Source organism: Triturus cristatus, chromosome 3_2 (genome assembly GCF_964204655.1).
Source record: "Triturus cristatus chromosome 3_2, aTriCri1.1, whole genome shotgun sequence".
Classification (NCBI taxonomy): domain Eukaryota; kingdom Metazoa; phylum Chordata; class Amphibia; order Caudata; family Salamandridae; genus Triturus; species Triturus cristatus.
This window is the reverse complement of record NC_140584.1, coordinates 1,067,003,554-1,067,024,954: the sequence shown is the minus strand read 5'-3', so window position 1 is coordinate 1,067,024,954 and position 21,401 is coordinate 1,067,003,554. Positions and strand designations below refer to the sequence as shown.

Below are 21,401 nucleotides of genomic sequence, written 5' to 3'. Positions count from 1 at the left end.
GTACAATAAAGATCATGATTAAAATATCATAAAAATATCATAAAACTTTAAAAGAAAAGAATGCGGTAGGCGTAATTTCGATATTATAGCAGCCCTCATCAAATTCATTTAGCGTAAAGAAATACATGATATACATGAAAACTTTTATCATCTAAGGCTGCATAGATACCCTTATTCTCACAATCACTTTCAAATAGAAAGAAACCACGGCGATGGCCAATGGGTTATCCAGTGTTTTCAATTTGTAGTAAGCTGTCCTACAGGAACGTAATCCCCATGATTTAAGCAGTGGTTTCAAGTAAGTGACCCTTGGCAGTTGGTAAAACTTACAGAAAAAAATGCAGTGAATGTTGGATTGTGATGACAGGCCATCGCATGGACATTTCTCCAAATTTCTGGACCAACAATTCTGGTTGGGAAATGTTAACAGTCTGAAAAAGGTATCGGTACGGAAACGAGTCACAAGCATACGGATAAAAGGGGATGGGATTAAAGATAAATATTGCTGCATCCCTTCAATAATAGTAGAATGTGGATACTCCACAACCGTACACTTAGATTTTTCAAGGGACCAGCGTCGATTGGACAGATGGGTGGCGACTAATCGTTTTAATGTGACTCTAGGTATTTTGTTCAGGGTGGAGGGGTCAATAAAAAATTCTGGATGCCCTATATCAAGTGACAAGTTTCTAATATAGTTCAACCATTTAATATTATCAACCTCATTCAGACTGAGACAGTCGATAATAACTTCCCTGTTGAAGTGTGTTTCATGGGTAGTCCAGACTTTGTGCCATAAAATGATAGGAGAGGATTTTATAATGTCCATGACATACGTCAGGCCAAGTTCATTATGCATTGCATATGATGAAGTGCCGCGTGGGGTAGCCAAAAGATAGCGCAGAAATGCATTCTCTGAGCGCTGGATGTGATCAGCCTGCTCGATTCCCCAGATCCCAGATCCTATGTGCCAGTCGAAACACACTTGGCCCCATAGATCTGTAATAGGGGGTTAATCGGGCGTCCCCCTAGTTTTTTAGAAAAATTGGTCAGTGCGCCTAAATCTTTGGAGAATGCAGCTCCTCTGGCTTGGGCGGCAGCCCGCCAGGTGCCCTTTTTATCAAAAATAATGCCCAGGTAAGGGAACCTGTCAACGCTTTCCAACTTGCTGCCATTTATGAAAATGGAACATTGTTTCTTTCCAATTCCTAGGCCACAGGACATGGTAAAGGTTTTAGTGGCGTTGATTTTTAAACCTCTCTGTGACATAAAGTCAGTGAAATCTTTTACTGCCCTTTGAAGCCCCATGCGAGTCTGTGACATTATTGCTGCGTCGTCCGCATAAAGAAGTATAGGTATAGGTTTCCCGTTTATGGTAGGATAATCGTGATAGTTTCTGTTAAGGTAATGGCCGACAGAGTTTATATAAAGGGTAAAGAGCAGAGGGGCTAAAATGCATCCCTGCCTTACACCTCTCCTAATATAAAACCTGTCGGAACACTCTCCCCGTCTACCATATCTGACACGTGCTGATGCTCCCCTATAAAGCTCTTTGATAAATGCACGTATGGGGGGCTCTATGCCAATCTCAGCAAGGGATTCCCAGAGAAGCTCGTGATCAACGCAGTCAAATGCGGAGCTAAGGTCTACAAAAGTCACAAAAAGGTTCCCCTTTTTTGCCTGGGTGTACTTGGCAATTATAAGGGTCAGATTCAAGCCTTGCTCGATGGTACCTCTACCCTGTCTGAAGCCATATTGTAAATTGGAAATTATGTCTTGCTCGCCCAGCCAGTCATGAATTCTGTTTAAGATAATTCGCCCTGCGACTTTCATTAAAGAATCAAGCAGTGAGATAGGGCGGTAATTAGAAGGATTATTCCTATCTCCTTTCTTGAAAATCGGCACTACAACCGCCTCGGGCCATGTATCAATGAAACCTATAGTATTCAAAGAATTTAGAACATTAGTGAGCAGGGGAGCCCACAAGTCCAACTGTGATTTAAAAACATCAATTGGTACACAGTCAGGGCCAGGAGCCTTCCCAGAAGGGCTTTCTGTCAGTGCCACAAGTACCTCAGCACAATCGAAAGTAAGATCCAAAGGAAAAAGACTAGAAACATTCAGCTCTTTGTGAGAGTTAGGATAAGTATCCAAGGTACCCATGTGCACTCTGGGATCTGATAAATCGTATAAAGTGCCAAAGTGGTTAACCCAGGTTTCAGCGGTTATAGCCATATCGATTATTGTTGACTGGGTACACTGGAAAAAAGGTGCATTTACTGCTTTCCAGAAGGCAGTATTGTCCCTATTACTAGAAGCTTCCTGTAAAGTTAACCAGGCCTCTGCTTTCAGCTGTTTTTTTCTGGTCTGGCGGGGTGCACGATAATTTTGTCTGGCCTGCCGTATTTCTGATTGGTTTCTTGGGTTAGTTTTTAAAGTAATTTTTAAATGTTTCAGGGCTTTTGAGCAGGTCCTGTTAAACCAACCTGAGCTACCTTGTGAAATTTTCCTTGGAGCTCGTGAAAGTAATTTTTTAATCTCCGATGAAATAACGGAGAAAGAGTGCCTAATTGCCTGGGGGCTTTCTATAGTGGACAGACATACCTGTATGTGCTCATATGTATTATTAACCAGAGAATTAAGAAAAACAGGGGGGACCACTTTATCCCATTTTAAGTAGAGCCCCGTGGTAGTTCCCAGGTTAAGTGGCGGGGTATGGGACGGGTTCACCCTTACGTCAACATTAATAGGTGAGGTTAAATTTAAAGTCGCCGCTATTGGCTAGTGATCGCTGATAACACAATCAAGTGTCTCCCAGTTTAATATGATCTCTGAGTACCTGGAGGATAGCAAGGTATAATCAATTATAGAGTGGCAACCTCTCCTATTGTAAGTTGGTTTAAAGCACTTTGGTGGAGAACCAAACTGATTCATATAAGATAAGTTGAAATGGGATGTTAGGCCATTTAAGAGGTCTCTTAGTTTAGTGTGTGAGAAATGGGGAGAGGTATCACTACTACTAAAATCCAAACCACAGGTACCTCTATTACTCAATGAGCATAATGAACAATTGAAGTCCCCCATCCAAATAAGCAGCATATCAGTTTTAAGGTTGGTCTCGATTTTTATTAAGTCGGCCTTTAAGCCGTTGAGGACCAGTTCATAACGAGAGCTGGAGATGTTATTATAAAAATTAACCAGGGTAATATTTTTAAAGCGGCCACCTGTTAATGAAATAATCTGGTAATTTTCAGTCCCCATAAAATTTGTGTGTAGTAAACCAGATTCTACAGATATGTATGTCACAAGGCCGCCCTTATTTCTACCATGTAAACTAGGAAGGGCTGGGGTATGTAAGGTCTGATATCCCAAGAGGTGGAGTTCATTGGTGTTCCAAGTTTCCTGCAAACAAATAATACTATAGGTGGAAGCAATTTGAACCCATAGGGGGTTTGTCAATTTGTCAAGGAGACCTGCCACGTTCCAAGACAATAGGCCATCTCCCGCTGGAGTATTTTTATTGCCAGTGTTACCATTCATGGTGTCCTTTGGGATCTCAATAATTTCCTGTAACAGACAAGGAGTTAATGGACGTAAAGTGTCACTCATCGGATGGTGGCTCGGAAAAGAGTTAGATGTTGAACTGTCAATTAATGAGTTATGCTCAAAGTTTAAAGGGTGGGAATCAGTAATATTAACTGACTTTGTCTCGAGCTTACCAGGGTTCATAAAATTGATCTTATGGTTAAAAAGGTCAGAATCTAAGGTGGTTTGGAAAGGACTCACTATGACAGCATTGCCAATCTCACACTCAGGATTTAAGGGTCAATCTAAATCGTCCAGACCAGAGAGGATAGCATATCTATTTGAGATTGGAAGGGGAATATGGTGAGCTTCTGTGTTAACCGCAGATAATGAATGTAATTTCGGTGGAATTAACAAGAGAGAACGGGGGTAAAAATAGCTTAGGCCGTGTGTCGTAATGCCTACACCACTGGTCAGGGTATACCAATCTGCAATATGATGCAATACCCTGCGATCTCTGAAGTTTACGATAATCACGTCTCCCTGGATGTCCTTTGGTCTGAGGCCCACCCTTCCCAATCTTCTCACATGGAGTATTTCGCCATTAATGTCGTTGGGAAGTGGCCTATTTTTACTCAACCAGTGTACTACCTTGTTTTTAAGCTCTTGGTATCTCTCTACTTTACCCATAGCCAGTTCCGGGACACCTGTGAGTATCACCACATATGGAGCTGCTTCTGGAGGCAGATCAATGTGGTGAGTCATTCCCTCCCTGCTATTCGGGGGTGGCTGCATAATGACATTATCAAAATAAGGCTCAACAGATTTATATGTTTGAATAGGTCTACTGTTTTTTTCACCGGGAGCACTGTCCTCCAGTATAGGTGTAGCAGCGGGTATATTCGCCTTTCTGGACGGTGGAATTGGTTGACTGACTCTTTGATCAAGTAGAGGGGGCCCAGTGTTGGAGGAAAGAATAGGATTTTTTAATAAACAGGTGTTCAAATCCCTGTTAGATACAGTAAGTGAGGCAATTGAAGATTCCAAGGACGATAGCTGTACTGCAATATTTGTAATCCTCTCCAGCAAGGGAAAAAGTAATGATTTTACTAAGTGCTCTATGTCATGTAATAAATTAGGAGGATAAGACGAAGGTATCTGAGTGCAGTCTTGCGAGGATTCTACAGGTATTGGAATCAGCTGGGTTTGAAGGGTGGATTTGGGAAGCTCAGGATGAAAATTTTTCTTCCCCTTTGTTTTTTGCGGTGTTTTCTTTACTGAAGATTTAGGGGCAATGGGTTTACTTCTGGCAGCCTTTTTCTTAATCTTTCTAGTAGTTTTTATTGGAGTCAAGTCCTCGGTTGAGATATCCGTTATAGATTGTGTATTTGAAGTTTGCGTAATAATGACCTTAGGTGCTACCGATGTGTCTGTTACATCATGTAACTGCAAGGTGGGGTCCACGTCAAATGCAAGGTCCGTGCCAATATTAGAAATCGTCGGTGAAAGTGCATTCTGGATATGACCTAGGGACGAGCGTTTGTGATACAAAGGGTCCAGAGACAGGCGGCGCTCTGTTATAGCTATCTCCTGCTCTAAACAGTGGCAGCCCTGGTAATGAAATGATCTAATGTTCCCCTAACTGAGCCCCCCACTAAGGATTTCCTAGTTTTACTAGAACGGGTGGTCATGGTGTGACAATAAAGGTGAAGCACTATCAGCCTGCGATACAATACAGTGCGAGCAATAAATCAACAATCAACTAGTGCGACACAGAATAGGCTTACTAAGTTCTCGACAGCCAACGATCAAGTGGGGGTGGCCCAGCCCAGCCTCTGTCGGCCTTGGACGGCCGTAGACGGCCCGCCCTTTGCCCGGGCTTCACCCGGCACGTCCCGCGCGCGTCCCGCGACGCGGAGGAAGCTCGTTGTCTTTTAGCGCCTCCGGCGCGGAAGTCTGATGGGTTGGGGGCGGGCTCCACAGCCATGGAAAGACAAGCATTGGTAAAGCCAAAAGGTCTCATCTATGAGAGCTATTGGATTTGGCAATGTTTTGAATCCATACTGTACAGCAGTGCAGATACTTTGCTGTGTGGCTAAAACTAATTTTGAAAAAGCGCTATGATGCAGCCAGGGCTAATAAGGTGTTTATTTTAAAGTGCATTAGAATGGATGTATTAGCTCAATGACAAGGGAGAGCATTTAACTCATGAGAACGCATTTAAATCAAACCAAACCATTTTTAATCACACGAAGACTCCCACTCTAGAACCATTGCTGAAGATAGTAAAAACCAAACTAACTCCCACATTGGCCTACAGCTCAGAAGCCTTTCCCAGTAATCTGGGCCCCTTTCTGAATAAAGCCCATGGTTTACGGTTCAGAATACTTCCCCAGTAATCTGGCCCCCTCTCTGAATAAAGCCCATGGCTTACGGTTCAGAATACTTCCCCGGTAATCTGGGCCCCTTTCTGAATAAAGCCCATGGTTTACGGTTCAGAATACTTCCCCGGTAATCTGGGCCCCTTTCTGAATAAAGCCCATGGTTTACGGTTCAGAATACTTCCCCGGTAATCTGGGCCCCTTTCTGAATAAAGTCCATGGTTTACGGTTCAGAATACTTCCCCAGTAATCTGGGCCCCTTTCTGAATAAAGCCCATGGTTTACGGTTCAGAATACTTCCCCAGTAATCTGGGCCCCTTTCTGAATAAAGCCCATGGTTTACGGTTCAGAATACTTCCCCAGTAATCTGGGCCCCTTTCTGAATAAAGCCCATGGTTTACGGTTCAGAATACTTCCCCAGTAATCTGGGCCCCTTTCTGAATAAAGCCCATGGTTTACGGTTCAGAATACTTCCCCAGTAATCTGGGCCCCTTTCTGAATAAAGCCCATGGTTTACGGTTCAGAATACTTCCCCAGTAATCTGGGCCCCTTTCTGAATAAAGCCCATGGCTTACGGTTCAGAATACTTCCCCAGTAATCTGGGCCCCTTTCTGAATAAAGCCCATGGTTACGGTTCAGAATACTTCCCCAGTAATCTGGGCCCCTTTCTGAATAAAGCCCATGGTTTACGGTTCAGAATACTTCCCCAGTAATCTGGGCCCCTTTCTGAATAAAGCCCAGAGTCAAGTTTTTAGGACGTTGTTTAATCTCTTCTGCAGCTGCTCAGATTCAAGCCCAATTCAGGTTACACGATCAAGTCCTGGCACAAAAGGCCTGTGGTCTTAACTATTGACATGCCACGCGTGCTGCCAAGGAAGGAACCTTGAAAAATATGATCTGGCAAGAGACATCTGAAACAAATCATCCAGTCTTTCAAAGCCCTTGGTCCGTTGCCTTGCAGGAAGCACTACAACTGAAAACAGCCACCGCACTTTGGATCCAAAATCTTTCACACCAAAAGTTTAAGAAGGCGTTAAATAGAGCAATTGAAAAAGCTTCCGTTTCTGCAAGACCACCGGACCCTGAGGGCTAGAAAGCATTCCTGCCTTATACAGAGAAGTTATAACAAAAACAAGATGCAAAAATATCTCACTGACACTTTCACGGGGCATTTTAAAATTAAGTATTGGCACATAAGGATGGGAATTTTCTCATCCCTGAACTTTTTACTGCCTTAGTCCCCGTGCCCAGAGTCAAATGAGTGTCGGCTATGCGGTCAATCAGGAGAAAATTTAGCTCACCTTCTCTGCATCTGCCCAGCCTTACTTGACGATGGCCGGAAATTCCTCTGTCAAGTATGGATCAAACATGGGACCCATACAATTCAGACAGCCGTAGATTTTTTGCTTAACAACCCTCATCCTCAAGCCATTTAGGGCCTGGTTAAATTTCTGAGCAAAGCGGACAAAATGTTGAGTCGTCGCTCCACCAGTCATTTCTGGAATCTAAAATTTAATTTTTTTAGTTCTCCCTGCATTATAACGAATAAATGCATGAAGAACTACTGCCTTACCCGTAACAACGATGTGCGCCCACTAAAAGCGCAATTCATCGTCTGAAGGCTCTAAGTGGGACCTCAGTGCTTCATGTTAAAAACCTAAGAAAGACCAGGGTTAAATGGTTTCAGTTCGGAACGATCTTATGGGTCAGCGCACCAGCACTTTAACCTTCACCATAATGGAAGAAATGGCTGACTGAGTTCCAAATGCATGAAATTACCCACAGCTCAATACATCACAGTCACTAAAAATGTTAGGTGTATCATATTGACTGAAGTCTGTTTGAACTAGTTTTAATAACGATGAATTTGTCATTTCAATGTTTTTATAATTATGCCATGGCAGTGTTTACCACCTTGTCTATTTATCAATTTCTGTTTTGCGAGAGGCATTTGAAATTTGCATTTATCATTCAACTGAATGTTTTATAACTGCCCGGGCACCATTCCTATGTGGGTCTCTCCACTTCCCAGTTTTATATGATTTATACATTTTTGTAATAGATTTCATTATAAACTTGCAATGGCTTTTATTAGCTGAGCATGAATAAAATAAACTTAAAACTATTAGCCATGCTACGAAAGGAGCATGAAAATCTCCTTTAAAATTTAGCACGACTAATGGAAAACCTGCCTTGAGATTCAGAAATAAAACTGCCTTTAAAAAGTGACAGGCAGACATTTCGGGCCAGATGTACGACGCTTGCATTTTGCGAGTCGCAAATTGCATCACATTGCGATTTGCAATTTGCGACTCACAACATGCAATGTAGAAAAGTGTCTCAGACACTGTTTGCGATTCCCAATGGGGTCGCAAATTGCATTCCTCATCAATATTCATGAGGCAAGCGCAATTTGCGACCCCATTGTGAATGGTTAGCACTCACAAGGATGGTGGCCTGCTGGGGTCAGCAGACCACCATGTCTGTGACTGCTTTTTAAATAATGCAAAAAGAACAATTGATGGACAGAATGCTGAACAATGTCATACATTAACCCCAGTACAGAGATCTGGGCCTAAATCCATCGTTTTTCTGCTCACCATGCCATTCCAGTTTGGACCCAGCCATATGCAAATCAGTCTTGACCCTGCGCCCAATGGGAACAGCCCAGCCCGAAATGCCAGGCCAGGTCCTCCCTGGACTGGAAACAAGCATCCTCGGACCGGTTTCGGGCTTACAGCCCTCATCAGCCCTCATTAGCCAGGATAGCTTGACTTCAGTGGCATGGAGAGCACAGGACCCACGTCTGGGCATATCCGTCCCACTCAGGGTGGCAAATGCAAAAAGAACAATTGATGGACAGAATGCAGAACAATGTCATACATTCACCCCAGTACAGAGATCTGGGCCAAAATCCATCGTTTTTCTGCTCACCATGCCATTCCAGTTTGGACCCAGCCATACGCAAATCAGTCTTGACCCTGCGCCCAATGGGAAAAGCCCAGCCCGAACTGCCAGGCCAGGTCCTCCCTGGACTGGAAACAAGCATCCTCGGACCGGTTTCGGGCTTGCAGCCCTCATCAGCCCTCATTAGCCAGGATAGCTGGACTTCAGTGGCATGGAGAGCACAGGACCCACGTCTGGGCATACCCGTCCCACTCAGGGTGGCAAATGCAAAAAGAACAATTGATGGACAGAATGCAGAACAATGTCATACATTCACCCCAGTACAGAGATCTGGGCCTAAATCCATCGTTTTTCTGCTCACCGTGCCATTCCAGTTTGGACCCAGCCATATGCAAATCAGTATTGACCCTGCGCCCAATGGGAACAGCCCAGCCCGAATTGCCAGGCCAGGTCCTCCCTGGACTGGAAACAAGCATCCTAGGACCGGTTTCGGGCTTTCAGCCCTCATCAGCCAGGATAGCTTGACTCCAGTGGCATGGAGAGCACGGGACCCACATGTGGGCATACCCGTCACACTCGGGGTGACAAATGCAAAAAGTACAATTGATGGACAGAATGCAGAACATTGTCCAGCGTTCCGTCCATCAATTGTTTCTTTTGCATATGTCGCCCTAAGTGGGAAGGGTATGCCCAGACGTGGGTACCGTGCTCAGTACACCACTGGATTCAAGCTAGCCTGGCTGATGAAGGGTGATGCCCTGAAAACAGTCCCAGGATGCTTGTTTCCGGTCCAGGGAGGACTGGCTTGGCAGTTCGGGCTGTACTGTTCCCATAAGGAACAGGGTCAAGACTGATTTGCATATGGCTGGGTCCAACCGGGGTGGTGTGGTGAGCAAAAGAATGATGGATTAAACACAGATCCTTGTGACTGGGGGTGAATGTTTGTATTGTCCAGCATTCCATCCATCAATTGTTTCTTTTGCTTGTTAAATAAAGCAGTTTTTTCAATTTAAATGCAGCCCGTTTTCCTTAACAGAAAAGGGGATGCATTTAAAAAAGATAAATGAATCTTTTCAGTTTCATTTTTTAAGGGAAGGAAGTGGTCCCTGGGACCACTGCCTGCTCTTAAAAAATATTTTCGCACCCATTTACAAAGGGGAGGGTTCCACCCGACTGCCAGGCCTCTAAAGGTTTTCGGGACCGCTCCCACAAAGACTTAGGATTCATGGCCCGACAGTCGGGGCACGACTTCGGGTGGTGGTTGCACTCTAGGCACCAGAGGCACACGTGGTGCGGATCAGTGACGGACATCAGCTTGTGACAGGAGTCACAAGGCTTGAAACCGGTCTGACGATGGGACATCACTCACGCACCAGGAGCCGAAGACTCAAAAAAAGATGTCAACAAAAGTCAAGAAAAGTTTTGTCAAAAAAATGACAAAGGGGCAAGCAGCCTCCGCATCTGTGCTAGGCTAGCGCACAAAAAGTGAGAACTGAAGTCAGCACGCAGGGGCGGTGTCTAAGTAGGCAGCAGGACGTCATCCCGGCGACCATGATGCCGACGACGGACGCGGAGTCAACGGACGCCACCTGCCGATGCGCAGGGGTATGGCTGAAGAAAATTCTAGGGAACCAGTCTGATGCCTTGGGGTAATTCGAAGGTAAGGAATCTATAACTAATAGTCTCTTTCAGATACATAGCTTTAAATGGCAAGAGGTTCAATAAGGATGACAGGGAAGAAGAAACAAATACAAGTAGTACCCCAATCATAGCGGAATCAGCGGAAGGACAACAATTATGCTGAAGTAATCAGTGCTTGGTCCATGCTCCAGCAGAAAGAAGAGGGAGTGAAACCAGCAGGTGCTGGCTAATTAGAAGGTAGAAAATAAGAGTGACAATGAAGCCACTGATTATTAAGCAATGGGCTGGCTACATGCCCCTTACTTTATACAATATCTCTTTCAAGCGACAGCACATGCAGTGCACGCGCTGTCACATACTAAACCTAAAAAACAGGGCATATCCAGCATTGATGGCATTTAATGGTATTATTACTGTTAGCTATCTCATCATTAGGAAATAGGACCGATGTGTTTTAATATATAGATATATATTAATGAATATTTCAGCAATAGTGTGGGGCCCTAAAAATAAGAAAGATCTGGGAAATGATGACTCCCTTCCCCTCTTCTGCCTGTTCTGTATATGGCAGAATGTTGGGTACTGAGGGCCAACGTGGTCTGGGTACCTAATGCTAGGGGTCATGACCAATCATTCTACTTTTAATCTTTTCATTACACTGTGCATGTTGGCACAAGTGGTAAGAGTCGGTAGGTGGAAAGGGCAGTCGGATCCACGATACTCAGAGCACATATGGTCGAAGATTAGATACTGTGAGACATTGTGCAAGTGGTTCCTAATGCTAGTAGTTATGAACAATGGTTCTATTATGATTTTTAATATTATAATTCACTGGTGCAGTAAAGAAATGTTGGCAAAGGTGGTGATAATTGGGAGGTGTAAGAGGCACTGGGAACTTCGCCACAAATACCATATTTCAACTTGTTGCGGAAGCTAAGATCCTTGGTGCTATTTCACACTAAATCCCAGTGGTTAAAACCAATGATTCTATTATGATTTTTATGATTTTTAATCCTATTAATCCAGGGAGCAGTGGTGATGGTCAGAGTGGGATCCACCATACTTATACTAGAGTTTCGCATTCATGCACCCAAAGGCAGAAGCTCAGGGTATGGGTGCCACTTATGGGCACCATTTATTTGGGTATGTTCTAAAGTTGTGGGTTTGAGGATCTCGACAATTCTCAACAAAAAATATAATTTGTTTGTCTCAAGATACAATGTGTAGGGTTGACAAAAAGAGCACAGCAATGGCTAAGTTTACCCAGCTAGCTTGGGAGTTGCCAGAAGCAATCTAAAATGATTCCCCAACATCATTAGCGTTCAGGTTGATGCCTCTAGCATAAGATTGACAGTGCATACACTGAACACTGAAAGTTCCACCCCTTTTTGTGAACCTGTCTACAAGAATATTCGCCATAGAGAACCATTAACAGCTGCTTCTTTCAGTTATTATCGGGGATCAAATCGACAATGACTTATGTCTTTGCAAATGCTGTACTCTGAATACGGTATCCTTCAGTCTTTTTTCAAAAGGAAGAGAAGACATTTGGCAAGTACCCTGTTGAGGTACAGTAGTACAACAAATAGATAGCGGCAGGCCCATGCCCGAGAACTGCTTATGGGGGAAGTGCAGAGATGTTCCTGGACCATTCTTATTTTGCCATCTACATTTTAACCATGGGGCAAATCGCTGTGTGCTCACCCAAACCAGAGACCAGAGCAGTGTCACTGTCCTATATTTAGACTCTATAATTGCCTAAGGGCCCAAGATTCTAAACTGTTGAATCATGTCAGTGATATTTAACATAAGCGGCATTAAGTTAATTCTTTGTGTTATAAAATGGGCTCATGTCTCACCTATCAATGTACCTAGCACCTGCTTCAGAGGATGGAATTCAAGTTATCATACACCTTTGCCTCACTAGTGGGGCCACCTGACCAGTGACTAAAAACCACCACTTTACACAGGCCACTGATCAGCCAGTACAGGCTTGGGATCACAATCCCAAAAGCCGTGGATTTGAAAGGGTATAAGGTGCTGGAGCCTACTCATAGGTCTACTAATCATGACACATTTCTTTCTACTGTAAATAGTAATGAATTCTTTGGCTAAATGGCTAAACCTTTACCTTATGTACCATGGGCACCATCTTCTGGCATTCCACTTTTGTTGGTTACTGTGTAACATTACAGTCCTGTTTTGTTGCACTGCAAAACTAATTTTGTGCAACTAGTTAACAATTGAAAATGGCCCCATCTACCAAAGGTGTAGCGCTTAAAGAAAATGTAAATACCACCTACTTAAGTTCTCTGGCTTTTGTAACAAAGCCTTACTCCTAAGCTTTATTTTTTAGACTGTCAGGTTGACTTCACTTGATTACCAATAGGTATCAGTATTTCATGGTGTTTGCTCCTACTGGAAGCACTCCCTATTGGTCACCGCCAGCGGAACTGAGAGCCAGGAGAGTCTCATCAGCAGGAGAGTGGTTAGGGTATAATTGGTGGTGCATTTTGGAGCACAATATAAAAATGTATTAATATAGCATGGTGTGGTAACGTTTACTGACAGCACGGTTTCCATTGCAATGACCATAAAAATCCCACTAACATGCAGTGTTACTATTAAAATTTGCCAGCGCACAAAGGATAATGCACAGAAATCGGGTTTTATAAAAACTTTATCAATTGCATATTACCAATTAAAGTATCTTGATTTGTTTTAATTAAAATCTTTGCTCCATCACACTTCAGAACTAAAAACAAGTGTGCTTGATTTGTGCTTTTCTAATTTCTGATATATTTTGAAAGGTTGTGTGTTCCTACAGCATTTCCTTTCATGCTCCCTGTACCCCCAGCAAGATTATCAGACAGTTCACTTTACAAAATCCTCTAACTTTGCAGTCTGAGGTAGAACAGTAAACACCAAGCTCCGTATTATGTCAAGCCATGGCCTGACATTTGGGCTCCGTCCCTGAACGCACAGCAAATGTGACGAGATAAAAACAAAATTTCTCATTCACCTTCTGAATTCCAGTGCCCCTACTCCCAACGTCTATAACTGTTTCTGAGCTTCACTTGAGTTGTTTTGCTTTAATCTTAGCTTAAGAACCCACTGTATTGCATGTGTACTTTTTACTTTGCATTCGCATTTTAAAAATCAACTTTTCAGTAAAGTATAACATTTCATACAGCCGTTTGTGTTGTATACATTCTTGGTAGATAACTCTGGAGGTTCATGTGCGTAGTGTAGAATTTTCTTTGTAAACTGGTACTGACCAATTTAAATTTGGCGAGTTTGCCCTAGCCATTTACTCCTTTCTCTTGAGGGACTGTGATACTGCTTATTTGAGTGTGGTTCATCCTGAAGTTCCAGAATTATTTTTTCCACTGCAAACAATGTCTGGGGAGGCTGAATAGAGTAGGTTCCAGAGTTCGATGGCGTGCTTGTGGACGGAGCGGGTGTTGAGTAGTATGTAGCTGAGGTGTTTGTGTCCTGCCCCGGTGGGCGGGGCGGTGGCTTGGAGGCCGGTGGAGCTGCAGTTCCGGCAGGAGAAGGGTCCGTGGGTGCGCTTTGGGGTGGCCTGGAAGCAGGTGGATGAGCGGCCGGCGTTGAGTGCTTGGAGGATGGTGGCGTCGTAGCGGCGTCGGGTGTAGTGGCGTTCGCGGGGGCTAGGGGATATGGCGCGGTACAGGCACGGACGGGCGCAGACGGGCTTGCCTTTGGTGCGCCTTCGGTACGCCAGCAACGCGCCCGCCATAAGAAGGGGAGGTGGGAGGGAGGAGCAGCTGGGAGGCGGGAGCGGCACAAATGGGCGAGCGAGATGGGCGGGGCCGCAGGGGAAGCAGCAGCGGGAAGCTGAAACTCTGGGAGGGCTACGGGGGAAGGGGGGAAAACAGGCAGAGAAGGAGTACAAAAAAGGAGCACAAGCAGAAAATAGACTACGACAGTTTAATCAATCAATAGTAGAAAAAACAGACTACAGCAGTTTAATATAACAGCAGAACAGAATACAACAAAATGACAGACAAGTAAAACAGGCAGAGAAAAATGGAACAGAGCGCGCAGACAGATACTCACGGCTCACCACTGGGCCACCAGCGATGAGGCTCAGGTGGGGGCCTGCGGGTGGAGGAGGGCCTCGAACTCGCAAAAGCAGCGAGAGTAAGGAGCATGGGACACGGGCACAGCAGGTGGACCTGTGCGGCGAGGGGAGCGACCTGCCTGCAACAGGGTCAAGGGTCGCTCTCTTCACCGTGCAGCGGCCGCCATAAGAAGGGGAGGTGAGTGGGAAGAGCAGCTGGGAGGCAGGAGCGGGCACGAACGGGGCGAGCGAGGGGGCAGGGCTGCAGGCGATGCAGCGGCAGGAAGGAGAAGGCTGAAACGCTGGGAGGGCTATGGGGGAAGGGGGAAAAACGGACAGAGAAGGAGTACAACAAAGGAGTACAAGCAGAAAATAGACTACAACAGTTTAATCAATCAATAGCAGAAAAAACAGACTAAAGCAGTTTAATATAACAGCAGAAATGAATACAACAAAATAACAGACAAGTAAAACAGGCAGAGAAAAATGGAACAGAGCACGCAGACAGATACTCACGGCTCACCGCTGGGCCACCAGGGATGAGGCGCAGGCGGGAGCCTGCGGGTGGAGGAGGGCCTCGAACTCGCAACAGAAGCGAGAGTAAGGAACAAGGGACACGAACACAGAAGGTGGAGCTGTGTGGCATGGGGAGCCACTTGCCTGCAACAGGGTCAAGGTCGTATTTGAGTGTGGTACATGCTGAAGTTCCAGAATTATTTTTTCCACCAACTCACCTTGCAGTAGGTTCAGAGAGGTCAGTTTTGCTAAACTGCAAACAATAATGCAAATGGTGAGTTGGTTAATGCACCTACGGGAGGTATTTCTGGCAGTGGCGGTTTCTCTTCGTGGGCGGAAGAGTGTCGTCCCACTTGCTGGGACAGAAGTAAATACAGATTAATAAAATGGTCCCTACCATTTTATTATTCTGTGTGCCGCCGGCCCGTGCAGCTGGAGTGTGAAGGTGGGGACAGGGCAGATTCATGCATATTGCAGGATGTCTCCCAGTGCTCAGTGTGCATGTCAGATTGGCTGGCTAGCTACAGGCTGCCTACAGCCATCCTATGAGACATGCACACTTCAGACGCAGCAAACCTAGGGCTGAGAAACAGCTCCAACCAACCCTGGAGCTGCTCTTATGCTGTAAACAGCAAGAGAGCAGCTCCAGGATTGGCTGGATTCGTGCTGCACTTGGAAGGAAGTCATTGCTTTTCCTTCCTGCTCCTCGTCACTCTGCGTGGGGAGAGGAGCACCGGAAGGAGGGCCTCACAGCCAGCAGCATTTATGGTGAGTGCCCCACCATTTATTAATGTTGCCAGTCAACACTGATCTCTGTGTGAGGTAAAGGTCGCACCTTTGCTATATAAACACATTGCTATTAGTCTAGGTATCTCATGCTGTAGGAATTTCATATTACTCTCAAAGCAAAATGTCTATAATTGTGAAAGAACACTCAGGAGGGATTATGGCAATGACCATAAAATGGCAGGTAATGCAGTGGAGCGGTGAGTGTAAAAGTGTTCACCTATCTCTTTGAAAGTGCAGACTTAAACAAAAATTGAGCACTTATAGGCGAGGCTACTGGAATTATGCGGCAGGGGGAAGCCATATTAAGCAGCGGGGTTGGGTAAATTATGCTGCAAGAAAAGTCAAATTATGCGCCATTATGCTGTACATTTTGGGATAGTATTAGTTCATTATTTTGTCATTTTTAAACCTGTTTGCACTGCCTGGGCATTGGTTGCAACTCATTAGTATCAGTTTAACACCCTAACACATCAATAAGCTACAGAAAGGTAACCTTTGCAAAAGGCCTTCCACTGCACGACAATGCGTGTAAGTAAGTTTTTTGTACATTTTTAACCGTTTGAGCTAGAAGCACATTTTTTCCCTATACTCTGCAGAATATGAGGCAGATGATGGATTATGTGGCAAATGCGTCAAATCTATAATTGGTCAAAAATCCCATTATTCCAGTGGCCCTGCTTATAGATTGGCCTGTTCTTTCTCTGTTTTTCTTTCTCTTCCTTCCTCTACTTTCTCTCTACTCCCCATCAACAGTTCAGAAAGCAGTACAGCAGGCCAGCAGCACTTCAAGTAAGCCTCAAGAGTCTCCCCTGTGGCAGGTGGCGGTATTACACACAGGTACCATATACCAACACAAATAGTATAGATTTTGAGTCCCGAACTTGGTTTGCGCTTTCCTTCTTTCTCCCGCTTAAAAAACTCTATGAACCCATGCATTTCAATAGGGCTTCAATCACAGCGGAAGCTTCTGTTTCGCCTTTCAATGTCACGCGGCATGATATGCTCATTTCTAATCCGGTCTGGGTCAGCCTGGAAATGCTACAAAAATAATCAGTGAGTTCAAAGCTCACTTCTGGCATTTGCTGTAACCTGTTGATCACGAGTTTGTACCCTGACAAGACCAACTGAGACTTCCATCCTTCCACGGTCAGAAAACTGAGTACCACTAAATTGGGAAACATGAATACCTGCTACTTATAAAGTTTGGCGATGGTAAAAACTACAGTATGAATAGCTTTTTTCCTCACGAGTACAAAGCAATCCTAATTTGCAATGTTAACGTTAAAACAGAGTTTACAATTCGTGTTTTCATCTGTATTATTTTTGTATTATCTTGTTTTTTGCGTTTATGCAGCGCTTTCCAAACCAGTTGCAAGGCTACAATAAAACAGTGCTGTTTAGAAGCCTGTATTTGATGATAAATGGCAGAGGCTGCACATTACAGAGCTAGTTTACTGTTGGCACTGGGTAGAAACTAAAAAAGCAAATAAAATAAGGTATGTGCACAGTGCAAACAGTGTGCATCCCAGATGCACTTAAGCAACGAATATCTGCAGGCAAAGTTTCTTCATTTACCCACTGCAGGCCGGATTCTTCCAAAAATGAGTCCTTAATGAGAGCCTATTGCCTGAGAAGTAATTGGCAGAGTGGCCACCATGTGCAGAGATTGATTGGCATTCCTGGCATGCCTGGCAGCAGATCTGATGCGACTGGACGAGAAAGAGAGGCACTCTATTCTGACACTAGCGTCAGCCCAGCTTTAACTCCAGCAGGGCTCCTTGCAACTCACAGGCCGCCATCTTAGAGCGCCTGAAGGCGAGTTTGTGGCGAGGGGAGTTTAAACCCATGGGTGGAGAGTGCAGAGCCTCATACGTGTTGGCAGACTTTAACGTCAAGGCAATCCAGGCTCTGGAGACAAGGGGTCCGATTATACCGAAAACGAAGACCTCCGAGCATCACAGATTTCATTCTAAGATTTGGATACATTTCCACATTTTTAAGGGAATGAAAACCATCCCAGGAGTACTCCTGGAAATGTATGCGTAGACATGATTCTAATATATGTACACATGGGAAACCCAAAGATCGTAAGGGACCAAAGGTACTTGAGTCATTCTAGAGACAACGGCCCTTAACAAAAAATTAAATACAGTCATTCTGGATACAAAAATCAGTTCCATAAATTGATTCATTGATCAGAGTTTTCAATTTTATTACTACAATTCGAACAAAAATTTGAATTACCTCAGTCGAAATAATTTCATAAACCAAAGATCAAGAGAGCAAACAAACAACGAACTGAAACAAACAATGGACATGAAAACAATAATGCACAGAAAACCAGGTGTTAAAAAAAGACAACAAAAAACATATAGACATATACAGGCAAGCAAACAGTGACCAACATTAATATAACACCTTTAGGTCACTTCTTATTAACCCCTTGCATGCGTCAGATGGCCCCCGGCCGTCCGATGTCATGGTGAGCGTGAGCGGAGGGCGGCTGGGGGCCATCCGAACCCCGCCCACTCATTAATTCGCCCGCACAGCGGGGGAATGTGCGCAGCGGGCAAGGGGTTAAAAGCAAAATACCACTGCACCCAAAGCAAAAATACTATGTTTGTTTTCTCTCTTGATCTTTGGTTTTTGAAATTGTTCCAGCTGGGGTAATTCAAATTACAAATGTATTTCATTTTTTTTTTAAGGGGCAGTAGTCTCTTGAATTAGATATGAATCTAAAGCGTATTCACTCCCTGTGCTTTCACATTTTCACTGTGTTACCTATTTTCTCCACGAAGTATGTTTGAGGCTTTTCTCATACAATGTGCACACGCTAGCCCTCATTACCAGTGGCCAAGTGTTTCGGCTGATATTTTCCAGGCAATGCAACTACGCTGGGTCAGAATTTATAGGGTGTAATAAATAACACCCAATTACAAGTTTGTCCTCAAAGATAGGGATTAACATTTAAATTTTGGTGCTTACTACACCAAAAAGTGCATGATATGATATACATTTCAGCTGGTTTGATCTATCAAAATCTCTCCAGGGAAAACAATGGAGTGCGATGTTTACTGACAAACTCATAATTCCTGTGTGTGCAGTAACTACTACACATGCTGGAATTATCCGGGTCACTCTTAATAATGGCCACCCTCACAAATGTGACACGTCAAATTTTACGTCTGAAAATTGGTTGTAAAAATCACAGGGAATATGTGTGAATACCCACAAAGTTATGAAATTGTGTGTGTTCATCACAGTTCCAGTGGCTAATCAACACCACTATCTCGCTCTGCAGGAACACCCATGGTAAATGTATGACTGCAGAATGCCTTTCAGACGTCACAGATTGTTAACAGCAGTGACTGAAACTGGAATTTGCAGAGGTGTTTAAGCTTCCCTGATGTGTGTGGATCTTGTTGGCTGCTGCTGCATGCTGCACTTTACTTTTGCACATCAACTCCCCAATTAAATTAATTTTAAATTGTATTAATGCTGCTTGAATATTTTAACATTTGATTTTAAAACTAGGCGTTCTTACCAGTTCCTTTGACCTCGCGGTGTCCATCTGTCAGAGTGGACCTGCCATACTTGGAGGTCAGCATTCCAGCTTTCCCCCACAATCACCGATAAAAAAAAGACACACTGGCGTGGCCGCGCAGCGTGTTACGAGTTGTTTAAGTTTCCCTGGTGTGTGTGGATCTTGTTTGCTGCTGCTGCACGCTGCACTTTACTTTTGCACATAAACTCCCCAATTACATTTATTTTAAATTGTATTAATGCTGCTTGACTATTTTAACATTTGATTTTAAAACGAGGTACTGTTACCGTTTTCTTTGACTTCACGGTGTCCGTCCGTCAGAGCGGACCCGCCATTCTTGGAGGTCAGCATTCTGGCTTTACACCACAATCACGGATAAAAAAGACACGCTGGCGTGGCCGCGCAGCGGGTGCGCCGCTGGCACGCCAAAGGCAAGCCCATCTGCGCCCGTCCGCGCACCGACCGCGCACAGCGCCAGCCATGCTGCCCGTTTGGGAAAGTATGAAGCAGGAACTATGAGGTATTGCTACACATAAGGGGTAGCCTTAGATGCGGCCTGCTTAATGTAAGATCCCTGTCCAAGCACCACCTGGAAACTCAACTGCTACTGGAAACCAATGATTTGGATGCACTGTTTATGACAGAAACGTGGACGCACCCTGGATCAGATCTGGAACCAGAGTTGGCTTGCCCACTGGGCTACAAAGTTTTCCAAAAGCCAAAACTAGTGGTAGAGGAGGCGGAGTAGGGATAATTTTTAAAGAAGTATGGGATTTTGCCCCATTGGATATTGATGAGCTAGAGGGCATTGAACTTTTAGGATTACTATTAAAGGATCCTAAGGGACAAATGCTGGCTGGCATAGTCTGTTATAGGCCCCCTGGGTCAGCTAGCCCCCAAATACAGCAGGCGCTGATTGAAGTCCTTAGTAACTTGGTGCTGACCCACTCTAGATTGCTCATTGTGGGTGATTTTAATCTGTGGCCAAACGGGAATTTGGAGTCGGGCTATAACAATCTCATTCAATCTTGTGAGAATCTAAACCTGCAACAATAGGTTACTGAACCTACACATAAGGGGGACATATACCATGTGATTGCATTTCAGGTATAAAACCCCAGGATGAACACTCAGATCATTAGGGAGGCCAGGAATGCGCTCAATCGCCCAATCTTTCAAAATCAAAAAGTTGTCCTTCTATGTGTTTGAGTCCACACCCATGGTAAGTCCAAGGACCTCGAGTAATAGACAGTAATGGCGGCACTCAATCGCTACCCCTATTCAGCGTGGAGACCCCTTTTCCATACACAGGTCCGGCGTACTGGACTATTGAGCGCATTCACTTATTGGTGTGGTAGTAGGACCCGCTGAATTGGAAAGAGGAACGTGGACCAGAATATGTACCTACAGTAACTCTGATACTAAATTATAAAAGTGTATATCCTAAAATTTGAAAGAGTCTAGAATGAGTATCGGGAAACTCCGAGCCGAAGACTCTGCAAAACATTATAGTTGCCCTGAAGAAGCCATAAAGGGTGAAACGCGTTGGCTGTTTTGCTGCTATACATACAAAACTGAAATAAAAAAAGACTAAGAACATTTCCGGCTACAGAAATCATTTATTCTGTCATCGTCTGTGATGAATGAAAGAGATTAACTCTTTGGTCATTATAGCATTGCCTCTCCCTTCTTTCTGTATATCTGTTTTATATTTGAAACCAAATTGGTGGCTGGTTTCGGGAGGTGGGCATTTGTTGGTCCACTACTGGTTGAAATAACTAATATGTAGTAGATATTGTACAAGAACACAAGTAATTGGTGCAGCATCTTATACCCTGCCACTGTTCTCACTGTATATTACAGGTATTACTTGTACTACTTTAAGAGGAAGTGAATATTTGGTCATGAATAGGTTTATCAACTATGACGAGTAGGGCAGCAGATCAGGAAATTTGATTTTATGATCGAGGCTGTGAGAATGTCACTGGAGAATAGTGTAGGCTTCGCAGGAGCA

At 44.3% G+C, this 21,401-nt stretch overlaps 1 protein-coding gene across 1 annotated transcript in view; it reads right to left on the bottom strand.

Annotated features, from left to right (window-relative positions):
- LOC146859134 (uncharacterized) overlaps nt 1–21,401 on the bottom strand; it is a 2,052,335-nt gene that overhangs the window by 1,236,446 nt on the left and 794,488 nt on the right. The gene's annotated exons all lie outside the window — the stretch shown is intronic.